The sequence below is a fragment of the Anolis carolinensis genome, chromosome 5 (genome assembly GCF_035594765.1).
Source record: "Anolis carolinensis isolate JA03-04 chromosome 5, rAnoCar3.1.pri, whole genome shotgun sequence".
Taxonomy (NCBI): Eukaryota; Metazoa; Chordata; class Lepidosauria; order Squamata; family Dactyloidae; genus Anolis; species Anolis carolinensis.
The window spans coordinates 14,751,217-14,764,545 of record NC_085845.1 but is presented as its reverse complement, the minus strand read 5'-3'; positions in this window follow the sequence as shown (position 1 = coordinate 14,764,545).

Sequence of the window (13,329 nt, the reverse complement as noted above, 5' to 3'; positions counted from 1 at the left end):
TCATCAAAAGTAGCATGCAGTTGAATAGCAGTCAGTGGAGAAAGCAGAATGACCGAGTTACTAATTCCACATAATATGGTGGGCTTCTCATAGACACTTACTGTACTAGGCCAATATGGGACATAGAACTTGATGCAGGAATATAGGATGGTGTTTGATAGACTTTTCTTCAGCTTATTTCTCCCTTATTTTGCTGTGTGTGTGTGTTGGGGGGGGGGGGGGGTTACATTTGCAATCCATGGGACTGTATTGTATTTGGACTTTCCTAGTCCACGCCAGCCCAATGGTCAGCGTTTGACCCACACTGTGAACTCTAGTTGGCTGTTGTAAACTAATGTGGATGCTTGTTTGGATTTCTATATAATTTAATATAATTTTGTTTGACTACACATAGTTTAATTTATTGATGTTAGGCTTTAAATTGATGTGAGGTTCTCAAGTGCAGGCACAACCCAAACAACAAAATGCAATATAAAACAAACCACCAAGCTAAGAACAGATGAAAGCAGCATACACAATAGATTTCATTGGGTGACACTTTAAAAAAAATGCCTGGCAAACAAAAAGGCAAACTTTTAGTCTTTTGCGTGCATGTCGGAGATGACTTCTCACATAGGAACACTGAAGTCTATTTATATGATGATATATGTCGGTGACACTGAGCTTTTCAGCACATGAGTGAGCTATTTTTAGGCCGGCATATAATTTTTCACACGTATCAGGAAGTGGAATGTTACCAAAAAAGATTGATGAATGCAGCCATAGCACAATTTACGACCAAAGACAAGAACAGGAAGACTCAATGGGGTTGTTGTTCCTCCTTTCCACTTGATGTTTTCATGGACGTGTTGACAACTCAAAAAGAAGGAAGGGAGGGAGGGAGGGAAGGAAGAAGGAAGGAAGGAAATTTAGTTTGCCTTCATCACATAGATCATTTCAAAATCACACACAGTTTTCCCTCCTTACGGTACAACTCCACACATATCAACAAATCTATTTGAGCTCAGTAGGACTTGCTCCCCAGGTAACTAGGTGAGAGAAAGAAAATTAGCTTATTAGAAATGAAGTGCTGGAGAAGAGTTTTGGGGAAACATTGGAAAATATCCCCATAACTCTGCTCTGAAAAACAAATACATGGTCATAGAGCATAGATCTATCTGAACTATCCCTGGAGACCAAGATGACTAAACGGAGGCTATCATACGAGGGTTATCCAGAAAGTAGATTACGTTTTGGAATTAAAAATGAACAAAGTATAGGAGAAAACATTTACCATATGCAGTTGAAAGCCACACCAAATACCACTTCTCAACATAGTCACCATTCAAAACTAGGCACTTATCATAGCGATGAATGAGCCTGGCAACTCCTTCCCCACAAATCTCTGCCGCTTGCATCCTCAGCGCAGCGTTTTGTCAACGATGCGCAGCTGCGGGAAGGGGCGACCGGCTGGTTGAGGATGCAAGTGGCAGAGTTTTGTGGGGAAGGAGTTGCCAAGCTCATTCATTGCTATGATAAGTGCCTAGATTTGAATGGTGACTATGTTGAGAAGTGGTATTTGGGTGTGGCTTTCAACTGCATATGGTAAATGTTTTCTCCTATACTTTGTTCATTTTAAATTCCAAAACGTAATCTACTTTCTGGATAACCCTCTTACTTTGGTCATATCATAAAACATGACCCACTAGAAAAGCCAATAACGATTGATAAGGTAGAAAGCAGTAGGAACAGAGGAAAGGCTAGTACATTCCAAGTGGATAGAAACAATCAAGAAAGCCATGGCTTGGAGTTTGCAAGACCTGAGAGGAGAAACAATCAAGAAAGCCATGGCTTGGATTTTGCAAGACCTGAGAGAAAGCCTTTTATTCATGGCCTTTGGTTGGAGTTAACGTGAAGGTAATTAACCACAAAACTAGATGGACGGTTAAAGCCTTAAGCTTCATTGACAATGACAACTATGCAGACCAATTCTACTGGTATTGCCAATCTTCCAGAAGTGTCATGCAAAATACATATCTCAAGATTCTGGGGTATTTAAAGTGCTGTAATTGTGCAGTGTAGATAGATTTGGTGGTTCCTTTACTTACATTGAGCAGGGACGGGGAAAGGAGGCACGGCATAATCATTCTTCATGCAGAGCTATAATACATCTCTCTCTACATTCTCTTATACTCACCTGTGAGCTGTTTCAGTCCCCACTCAACTCTCATTTATTAGCTGGTGGTGAAAGATCTAGACACAACCTATCAAACACAAAATATTGGCCATGTCCATTGAGACCTCTAGACGACCCCTGGAAATTATGTTGGGCCATTTCATTGTAATGCATCTGGTTAAAGTAGATATGGGCAAACTTTGGCACTCCAGGTCTTTTGGACTTCAACTGCCAGACACTTCCAATGTCCAACTTCCAATTTTGAAAGTCCCAAACACCTGGAGGGCTGATGTAATAGGAATATATTTTCATAACCTGTTAAGATTATGATTCCAATATGGTTAAACATTCGTGCAGAGTAGTAAAAACGCAGAAGACTAGGGGTTTATGTGAGCAGAGGTAAAAAGAAATTAAACAGTAAGACAAAATATCCAGCCTCCCTTTCCCTTTAAAAAGTCATGTGCATAAAATAAGCATCAGAGACATCAAATAAAATAGCAAAAATATGTTTACTCACAATCTTGTATGATGATGGTCATACAGGCAAAAACATCTTAGTTCCAAAGAAAAACAGTTCAGGAAACTACATATCTCTTAACATACAGGAACATCAGCATGGCATGGTCAGGAGCAAAGAGGAAGAGACAGGAAGAGGCATCTGTACATCACTTCCTGTGTGTCCCCAGAAAGGATACATCCATTTCCCATTTCATATGCAAAACCCCCTTAATGGTGTCATCAACTCTGGAATGCAGCTCTGTTCAGGTTACTAAGCAACAGACATAACTAACTACATAAACCATCCCACATTGAAAATGCATGCATGATTGCTTAGATAACCCAACATGATGTTTGCCTATACCTGGGCTACAGGGACACAGCCAGATGCTTTTCTGGTATCACTTTTTCTCCACTGACCACTATAGGGACATGAAGTAAGGCTGCAGCAGCTAACAGTTGAATTCTTGTGGAATAAGAGTGGAAACAGAGCATAATACTATGCTTTGGAGCTGTTATCATATGTCCCCTAGACACAGGAGCCTAGTTGTTAAAACATAGTCTGTGACTTTAGGGGCACTCAGCAGAATATGCTGAAGGGCCCCTGAATACAGCAAGAACACACTTTGAAATTACCATCTAAACCCCTACAGCATGTGATCATTCCATTTAGAGTCTAAAATTATCAAATTGCATCACTGACTGCTGTCTCTATTACTCACATGCTTCCAAAGACCTGAATCTCCTTCCAAGTGACACCAAGGTGAACTCTCGTCATGTCATGCCTTGTCCTGGCCTAAGCACATTTATTCCCATTAGCTTGGCTATATTTATTTGTTTCCAGAAGGTACCAAATCCACCTGAATAAATGTTCCAGTAATAACAAAACGAGTTGAGAATGAACATTCTTTTGCTATGAAATGCATTTTTTCAAGCCCTGTACCAAGGCAAATGGATACATTTTGATAGTTTTGATCAATGCATAATATTCTACTCCTCGTCAACAATGTTCTGCCAACTATAACTCATTTTTCTATTCTTTTTTAAATTTGGTACCTTTTTGAATCAAACTCCACATTTTCACTTAAATAAGTGGGTTTGGAATAACTTTTTGTTGAATACAGAATGTACAAGGTATTCCTCTGAAGCTGTCACCTGTGTTTTTAGCTGGGGGCGGGGGATGCCATTGAATCCAGTGGAACTTAGCCTGTGCTGATGTATAAACCTGTAGGAAAAATTTGTGTGTGTGTGTGTGTGAACCATAGACTCCTAGAATGTAAAGACTCCAAAAGCCATCCGACCTAAATACACCAATTTTTTGAAAAAATGAGAGTTTGCTTGACATGCTGCAAGTTTGCATCCCACTTTCCCCACCACATCCTTGGCAACTTGTCTGAAAATAGAGGCAGAAGGAAGGAATCCCACTGTGTGCTTTCTCTTTTCCTTTAACTTTTCCTACTTATAAAGATAGTGATGTGAATAATAATAATAATAATAATAATAATAATAATAATAATAATAATAATTTTATTTCTCACCCACCTCTCCTAATGGCTCGAAGTGAGTTACAGAATAATTGAAACACATAAACATTATGTTCTGTCCATAGCACTTATCATGATATGCTTATGGTGGTATTGTGCCCTGCTTACTTGGGCACATTTTTCTATCATTGGCCACAGTCCTGTGTGGTCCAGCATAGCATAGCAGTTCCACACATGATTCCACTCATCAGTCTCTGGGCCAACAATAGAGACACCATAGTTTCCCATAGGCATACCATGCTTGATAAGAGCCCATGCAAATTGGAAAAGTGCCTGGCTATGTCCCTGCAATCACAGACAAAACGATGACATTTTTCACTAATGTGTTGTCAAAGGCTTTCATGGCCAGAATCACAGGGTTGTAGTGTGTGTTTCTGGGCTGTATGACCATGTTCCAGAAGTATTCTCTCCTAACGTGATGCCCTCATGTATGGCAGGCATCCTCAGAGGTTGTGGGGATAATAAATCTTGATACCGGATAATAAATCAGTCTAGCAAGAAAGAAAGGAATCCTCCTTCCCCAATTCGGTACACCTGAAAAAGTGTTGGACTGCAACTCTCATCATTCTCATCTCAGAAGCATGCATTTGGTGGTCACCAGACTGATGCGAAGCCTGGCTAGACTTAGAGAAGGCATTGGCAAACATCAGCCCTCCAGCTGTTTTGGACTTCAACTCCCACAATTCCTAACAGCCTACCAGCTGTTAGGAATTGTGGGAGTTGAATTCCAAAACACCTGGAGGGCCGAAGTTTGACCATGCCTGCCTTAGAGTCCAGACAATTACGTCAAAGTCCTTCTTATAACTAACCTACTAGATCCCAGGCCCCTTCTGCCATATAAAATCCAGATTACTGCTATGAACTTGATTATATGGCAGTGTAGACTCATATAATCCAGTTCTAAGAAGAGTGTGTGGATTATCTGCTTTGATAATCTGGATTATATGGCAGTGGAGAATGGGCTTCAGTCTTTCTTAAATGGAGTTACATTTTCTGAACTAAACTTCATGAATCCTTTAGCAAAGCTATGCAAAATAACTGGGGGATTATGGGAATTGTAGTCACTCAAAGTCACTTTTTCCAACTGTAAGGCTAGCTCTAAAACTGACAGACAGTTGGGTTTTGTTAGAAGGACTTTATGTTTTGGGGAAAGAAGAATTCAGCCCCAGGCGAGCACGAGAGGGCGCTGTTCGCCTCCTTCTGAAACAGGAGAAAAGCAAGACTTCAAGTTTTGACTTGACAAAGTCGAGGGATCTAGAGGCTGAGATTCACCTATGCAGGCTTACCTGGGAGTCGGTGAGCTATACTGAATTCAGCGTGACTTCTTTTTGCTTAAACATAGCACGCAGCTACACTGTGGAATTAGTACCGTTTGACACCACTTTAACTGCCATGGCTCAATGCTATAGGAGTTGTAGTGTGGTGAGGCTTCAGCACTCTAAGGCAGAGAAGGTTAAAGAACTTGTAAAACTGCATCTCCTATGGTCCATAGCGTTGATCCATAGTAGCTAAAGCGGCGTCAAACTACATTAATTCAAGTTATTTATTCAGGAACTATTCCTATGAAAATTAGATTTTTTTAATTACCTGGAGAATAAATATTAGAAACAGAAATATTGGCAAGTGTATGGATGGACAGTACATAAAAGCTAGTGCTGATGGTATCATTTTCACTCAAAGTAAAAAATACCTTTGATGTTGGGACTGGTTTGTTTGTCTCCTGTCAACTTATGACAACCTCTTGGATTTCATGGGGATTTCTTAAACAAAGAGTAGTCGAAGATTTTGACAATATAGCTTACAGCACCTGGTGTTGATTGGCAGTCTCTCATCCAAGTATCAGCCGGGGATGTGCCTACTTCGCTTCCAAGATCCGACAAAATCTGGTGTCATTAGTATTTAGACATTGAATATACCATGTTTTTTATATATACTATTTTCTTGGTGGTAAAGTCTGATCTTGGAAGCGAGATATTAGCTGGCAGTCTCCCATCCAAGGAAGATGATCCTGCTTCGCTTCCAAGACCAAACTTTACCACTAAGAAAATAGTTGAGCTTGTGTTGTCGAAGGCTTTCTGGGCCGGAATCACTGGGCAGCTGTGAGTTTTCTGGACTGTATGGCTATGTTCCAGAAGTATTCTCTCCCTGCAATTTCGCCACATCTATGACAGGCATTCTCAGAGGTTATGCGGTCTGCTGGAAACTAGGCAAGTGTGGGGTTTATGTATCTGTGGAATAATGTCCAGGGTGGGAGAAAGAACTCTTGTCTATTGGAAGCAAGTGTGAATGTTGCAAGTAAACACTTTGAATAGCATTGAATAGCCTTGCAGCTTCAAAGCCTTGCTGCTTCCTGCCTGGGGAAATCCTTTGTTGGGAGGTGTTAGCTGGCCCTGATTGTTTCCTGTCTGGAATGTCCCTGATTTCTGAGTGGTGTTCTTTATGTACTGTCCTGTTTTTAGAGGTTTTTTTTAATACTGATAGACAGATTTTACCAATTTTCATGGTTTTCTCCTTTCTGTTGAAGTTGTCCACATGCTTGTGGATTTCAGTGGCTTCTCTGTGTAATCTGACATAATGGTTGCCAGAGTGGCCCAGCATGTCTGTGTTCTCAAATAATATACCGTGCCCAGGTTGGTTCATCAAGTGCTCTGCTTTGACTGACTTCTCTGGCTGACTTAATTTGCAGTGCCTTTCATTTTCCTTGCTGCGTTTGTGGGTCCCTATGTAGATTTGTCCACAGCTGCAATCAGGGCCAGCTAACACCTTCCAACAAAGGATTCCTCCAGGCAGGAAGCAGCCAGGCTTTGAAGCTGCAAGACTATTCAATGCTAATAGATATGATTAATTGCAACATTCACACTTGCCTCAAACAGACAAGAGTTCTTTCTCCCACCCTGGGCCTTCCATAGGTATATAAACCTCCCTTGCCTAATTTCCAGCAGACTTCACAACCTCTGAGGATGCCTGCCATAGATGTGGGAGAAACGTCAGGAGAGAATGCTTCTGGAACATGTCCGGGCAGTCTGAAAAACTCACAACAACTGAATAGTTGAGGTGCTTCTTAGATTCTTGCGGGTATTGGTAATGGCTTATTTTATAACTGCACAGATCTGTACTATGGAAACCTGGGGTCTCTATTTTGGTTAGTGATTGATCTAGGGCGCATCTAGACTATAGAATTAATGCCGTCTGATGCAACCTTAACTGCCTTGGCTCAGTGCTAAGGAATCATGGGAGTTATGGTTTTGAACTTTCCCTGTCAAAGAGTGCTGATGCCACCAACATAAACCAGTTCCTAGGGGTCCATGGCATTGAGCCATGGCAGCTATTATAGTGTCAAACAAAGTGAGAAAGGGTTAAGTACTTTTTAAAAAAGGAGGAAAAACATTCAGCATTGTACTTAAGACAGGAGAAAGATAAGAGAAAGGAACACTCCATGTCTTCTAGCTTATGGAATCGCAGTAGTTAAAAAGAAGAGAAGAAGAGCATTGAGCTGCAGGAATGTGAATGCGGACTCTAGAGGTGAATGGGGAAGAGGGCAGGTATGCTGTCCTGAATAGAAGTGCATCTACGCTGCAGAATTAATAAGGATTAATAATAACTTTAATGCCGTAGCTCAGTGCTCTAGAATCCTGGGAGGTGTAGTTCGCTGAGGCACCAATAAATTGTGGCAGGGAAGGGGAAAGACCTTGCAAATTCCATATCACTGAGCCATGAAAGTTAATATAGTGTCAAACCGCATTAATTCTGCAGTGTAGAAGCCCCCTCAATGAACAGGGCAGGATACAAATCTAGTCACTTCTATGAAGCAACAAAGGGCCCTTCCATACAGCCATATAACCCCGAATATCAAGTCAGAAAATCTCACAGTATCTGCTTTGAACTGGGTTATCTGAATCCACACAGCCCTATATTCCAGTTCAAAGCAGATAACGTGGGATTTTATTCAGCTATGTGGAAGAGGCCAAAGAGGATAGTTTTGCTCCAGGAGGCTTCTGTGTCCGGTGAGATCCGGGATTAGCTCCAGATTTTGCTATAAGCCTCAAAGGAAAAATCCCACACTCTTGACCAGGGGTCCCCAAACTTTTTAAACAGGGGGCCAGTTCACGATCCTTCGGACCGTTGGAGGGCCGGACTACAGTTGGCCACCGAGCAATAATAACAACAGCAATAATAATAATAATAATAATAATAATAATAATAATAATAATAATAAAGAGCACCCCTGACAGATGGCCACCCAGCCACAATGTTAATAATAATAATAATAATAATAATAATACAGTAGAGTCTCACTTATCCAGTACTCACTTATCCAACGTTCTGGATTATCCAACGCATTTTTGTAGTCAATGTTTTCAATACATTGTGATATTTTGGTGCTAAATTCGTAAATACAGTAATTACTACATAGCATTAATGTGTAATGAACTACCTTTTCTGTCAAATTTGTTGTCTAACATGATGTTTTGGTGCTGAATTTGTAAAATCATAACCTATTTAGATGTTTAATAGGCTTTTCTTTAATCCCTCCTTATTATCCAAGATAGTCGCTTATCCAAGCGTCTGCTGGCCCGTTTAGCTTGGATAAGTGAGACTCTACTGTACTTTATTTCCCAGACCACCAGACTTCGCCACAGCCACGTGTGGCCAGGCACAGCTAGTATATTATAATATTACCATAGCACAATATTAGTAAATGAATGAACAATACAATATTTAAAAATGAAAACCATTTTCACCAACATAAACCTATCAGGATTTCAATGGGAAGTGTGGGCTTGCTTCTGCCCAATGAGATAGTCAAGTTAAGTAGGATTGTTGTTGTTGTTGTTGTGCCTTCAAGTCATTTCAGACTTTGGGCCGATCCTAAGTCTAAAACTGAGGGCAGGGGCCAGGTCAATGACCTTGGAGGGCCGCATCCGGCCCCCGGGCCTTAGTTTGGGGACCCCTGCTCTTGACCTTGACCCCCAAATAGGCTCCGCACCTTGGAGAGCTCTTTTCAAACCCAGAACAGATTTGTCTCCAGGCTGACGTGGACTGGATCTATGCTGCCATATAATGCAGTTGGAATCTGCATTATATGGTCAGTGTAAATCCATGTAATGTCGTTTACACCAGGCATGGGCAAACTTCGGCCCTCCATATGTTTTGGATTTCAACTCTCATAATTCGTAAGGGCTGAAGTTTGTCCATACCTGGTCTACACTGACGGTATAATGCAGTTCCAAATTGAGTAAGAATGGCGTTTCAGAAGCCTTCCACTGAGTTCTGTGTCATTTTGCCCCAAACAAGTGGAAACAGGTTGCAGTTAAGCGTATCTGTTGTTGTGAGGTGCCTTGAAGAGGGTTCTGACTTATGGCTCTCTGGATTTTTCTTGGCAGATTTATTCACAAGGCGGTTTTCATTCCCTTCTCAGAGGCTGAGAGAGTGCGACTTGCCCAAGGTCACTCCTTAGGTTTCCACACATTATGGGCGTCTAGGCAAATGCTGTTAAAAAAAGTGCAATATACCTGGTAACATGTGGTTTTTGCCTTTATATGAAGGCAGCGAGAAGCTGAGTCTAAAAAAAGGCAAACTCAAATGGGTGAGTGTTTGGGGGAGGAAGGCGCATGGAATACAAATCGCATCCATAAATATGTTCGCCTCTTGTATTGACACCCATTTGGTTAAAGTGGAGGCTTTCACCGTCCTAGGGCGATGCATTCGAAGGGGAAAATGAGTTTAATTGGATGTTACTGGAATCCACACCAGGAATATCCTCATTGCAAAGAATGAGGCACATCTCAGGATGCCGACTTTACTTGGACTTGTGCGCCTCGGAGGTTGTATTCTTTCCTCCGGGTTGTGCAGAATCGTGAAAAAGGGTGCATCCACATTGTCGAGTTAGTGCTGTTTGACACCACTTTAACTACCAGGACCCAATGCTATGGAATCTTGGGAAGCGTACATTTTACAAAGTCTTTCACTTTCCCTTCCAAAGACTGCTGGTGCCTCACCAAACTACAACTCCACGATAGCATAACATTGAGCCATGGCAGATAAAGTGGGATCAAACTGCATCCAGTCTACTGTATAGATGCACCCACAAAATCCTAATGTCACTACTTTTAGGGGGGGGAAACCTTCCTTCGAGCGAATTGAACTGAATACAGAAGGATATGTTTAGCAACGGGACTGCCAGCCAAATGCGGAAAATGAGTTGGTTTCTTATCTCCTGCATCCAGATTTGGAGATGTCATCCTTTCCAATTGAAACCATCTGGACACGGAGCTAGAAGTTATTTCTCAGCAAAGGCACATGGGATCAGACTGGACCTGGTTTAGTAACTTGCTTTCCAAGAAAGTTGCATAAAATGTGCAATCCCGACATAGGATTTCAGTGGAAACAGGTGATCCTGGCGCAACCTGATTCAACATTGTGAATCTTTTCCTGCAACGCAAGCCGACCGCATGAATTTCCTTGGATTTTCCTAGGCAAGGACTACTTGCCTGGGAAAGTAGTCCTTGCCTAGGAAATGTGGGTTTGCTAGTTCCTTCTTATGAAATATTATATCCACGTTTAACAGCTCGTGCTCTCTAGTTGATATTCTCAGAACCAATTAAACTGTTGGCTTAATGGCTTGTGCCCTTCTAGTCTCCTGGCGACCTCCTGAATTTCGTAGGGTTTTCTCAGGCAAGGAATATATAGGTTTTGTCATGGCTTTTCTCTGATATACAGCCAACCAAACTATTGCATCGGATTTTACTCCGGCCCCACACAGTTGTACTAAAGTGGAAAAATATGTTAAGAAACCACACAAGTATTCCCTGCGTAATGCGTAATAATGATACTTAGTTCCACTTAGGCAGAGCAAATTTCTAGGGCCAAAATACCTTAAAGGCACCAGATCCTCGTCTTGGATGCTAAGTAGAGTCAGTTGTGGTTAGGACTTGGAAGTGAAACCACCAAAACATACAAAGGGTTATATTAATTGCATTTCAGAGGAAGGAACTGGCAAAACAACATCTGAGTATTCCTTGCCTAAGAAAACCCTGTGAAATTCATGAGCTTGTCACGACAGGCGACTTGAAGGTGCTCCCAAACACTGGACGTCTATTAGCATCAGTGAGGAGCGTTATTATTTATTACTCACAAAAAAACCCCAAGACAGTTGTGTTGTTGAGAAATCCCACTGAACTGCCATGGATTTGTCTCCCAATAGAGCATCCTCAAGATGACAGCTGAACAGAAACAACTGTGTCCAATGGGTTTTGCTCTGTTATCATGGCACATGGAGATGCCCATCTAACTAAAGCACATGATAGGTCTATTTAAGATACCTTAAAGGCACCAGATCCCATCTGATTCTGGAAACTAAACAGGGCCAGCCCTTGTTTATCAGCTGTACTGTAGGCTATATTTCAGAGGAAGGAAATGACAAAACCACCTCTGCCTAAGAAAATCCTACAAAATTCATGCGATCCCCAAAAGTCAATAGGTGAGTTAAAGATGCATAATCCCCATAGGAAAGCAAAACTCAAGTTGCCAATGCCTTGCCTCCGCAGTATTTCCACAGTACTTGGGCAACATGTTTATGATGTAAACCACTTTAAGAAGTGTATCTTGTGCTTGCGCTTGAAAAGACATGCCAGAACTTTTGAAGATTACTGGGAAAAAAGAGATCAAGAAGAGTGGAAATACTGCAAGGCCACACACTTGTCTACTATGTGTACATATATAATGCAGGATTAATGCAGTTTGACACTTAACTGCCATGGCTCAATGATGTAGTTGGCCACCTTGATTAGCACTGAATAGCCTTTCAGCTTTAAGGTCTGGCTGCTTACTGCCTGGGGGAATCAGTAAATAAAGAACACCACTCAGAAACAGAGGAATTCCAGACATAAATCAATCAGGGTCAGCTAACACCTCCAAACAAAGGATATCCCAGGCAGTAAGCAGCCAGACCTTGAAGTTGAAAGGCTATTCAATGCTAATCAGGGTGGCCAATTGAAGCATTCACACCTGCCTCAAACAGACAAGAGTTCTTTCTCACCCTGGACATTCTACAGATATATAAACCCCACTTGTCTAGGTTCCAACAAACCTCATTACCTCTGAAAATGCCTGCCATAGATGCAGACAAAATCTCAGGACATAATGCTTCTGGAACATGGCCACACAGCCCAGAAAACTCACAGCAACCCAGAACTTAATTCATTTGTAAAGATACTAACAGCACAGCTGTTGTAACAGTATGATTGACACAGAAAGATAAGTTATATACACCTGTCCGTTTTGGACTCTAAATGTGAAAAACAAGTTACATTTCTCCTCTGTATAGCAAAAAACAACCTTCCAATCCCATCTTCTCAAAATAAATCCTGAGCCACATCCAAGTGCTTTTGAAGAAAATAAAGTCATTTATTGTCAAAGCATCCAACATACCCAAATAAACTATAAAGTTTAATAAATCTTTTTTCAAGAAAAAAACAGAGAAAAAGAAACACATAACTATTCAGACTCCATGTCACTGGCACAAAATTACACTTTGTATTAAAAGGAAATCCGTATTTACAGATTTGATGACATTCTGCACCGAAGTCCATAATCTTTTTATGTGGAACATGCACTTTCCCCACTGGAAACATAAAATGAATTCAAGTCTTTATGGATTTTATTACTATTATTTTTGCAGAGAAAAAAAGGAAAAAGAAAAAGAAACTGTCATCAAGTAATGCACAAAAGCATTGCATCCTCCTTCAGTATTTTTTTAAAATTTTGCTTTATATCGAAAATAAATTTTTTACCCTTACATATAGTTATTATTACAGCTAAACCATAAGTGCTTAATAATTTAAGTAGAAACGTATGACAAATGCATCAATATGTTGCAATATATGACATTTTAAAAATGTACTTTTAAAAGTTATTTACTTTTTTTGGAAAGTGAAAATGCGTGCATTTGAAACCAAAGGACAGGGGGAAGGGGAAAAAATAAACCCACCCAACACCTTTAAATTTTTAATTTTTGCAAGGTAAACATATGCACAGGCATAAAATTTTCAAAAGTGGTTTTGGGTGTTTAGTTTCATTTGTGGCTGCCACAATGCCCAAGATACATTTAAAAGCTTTCAATACCCAGAGACA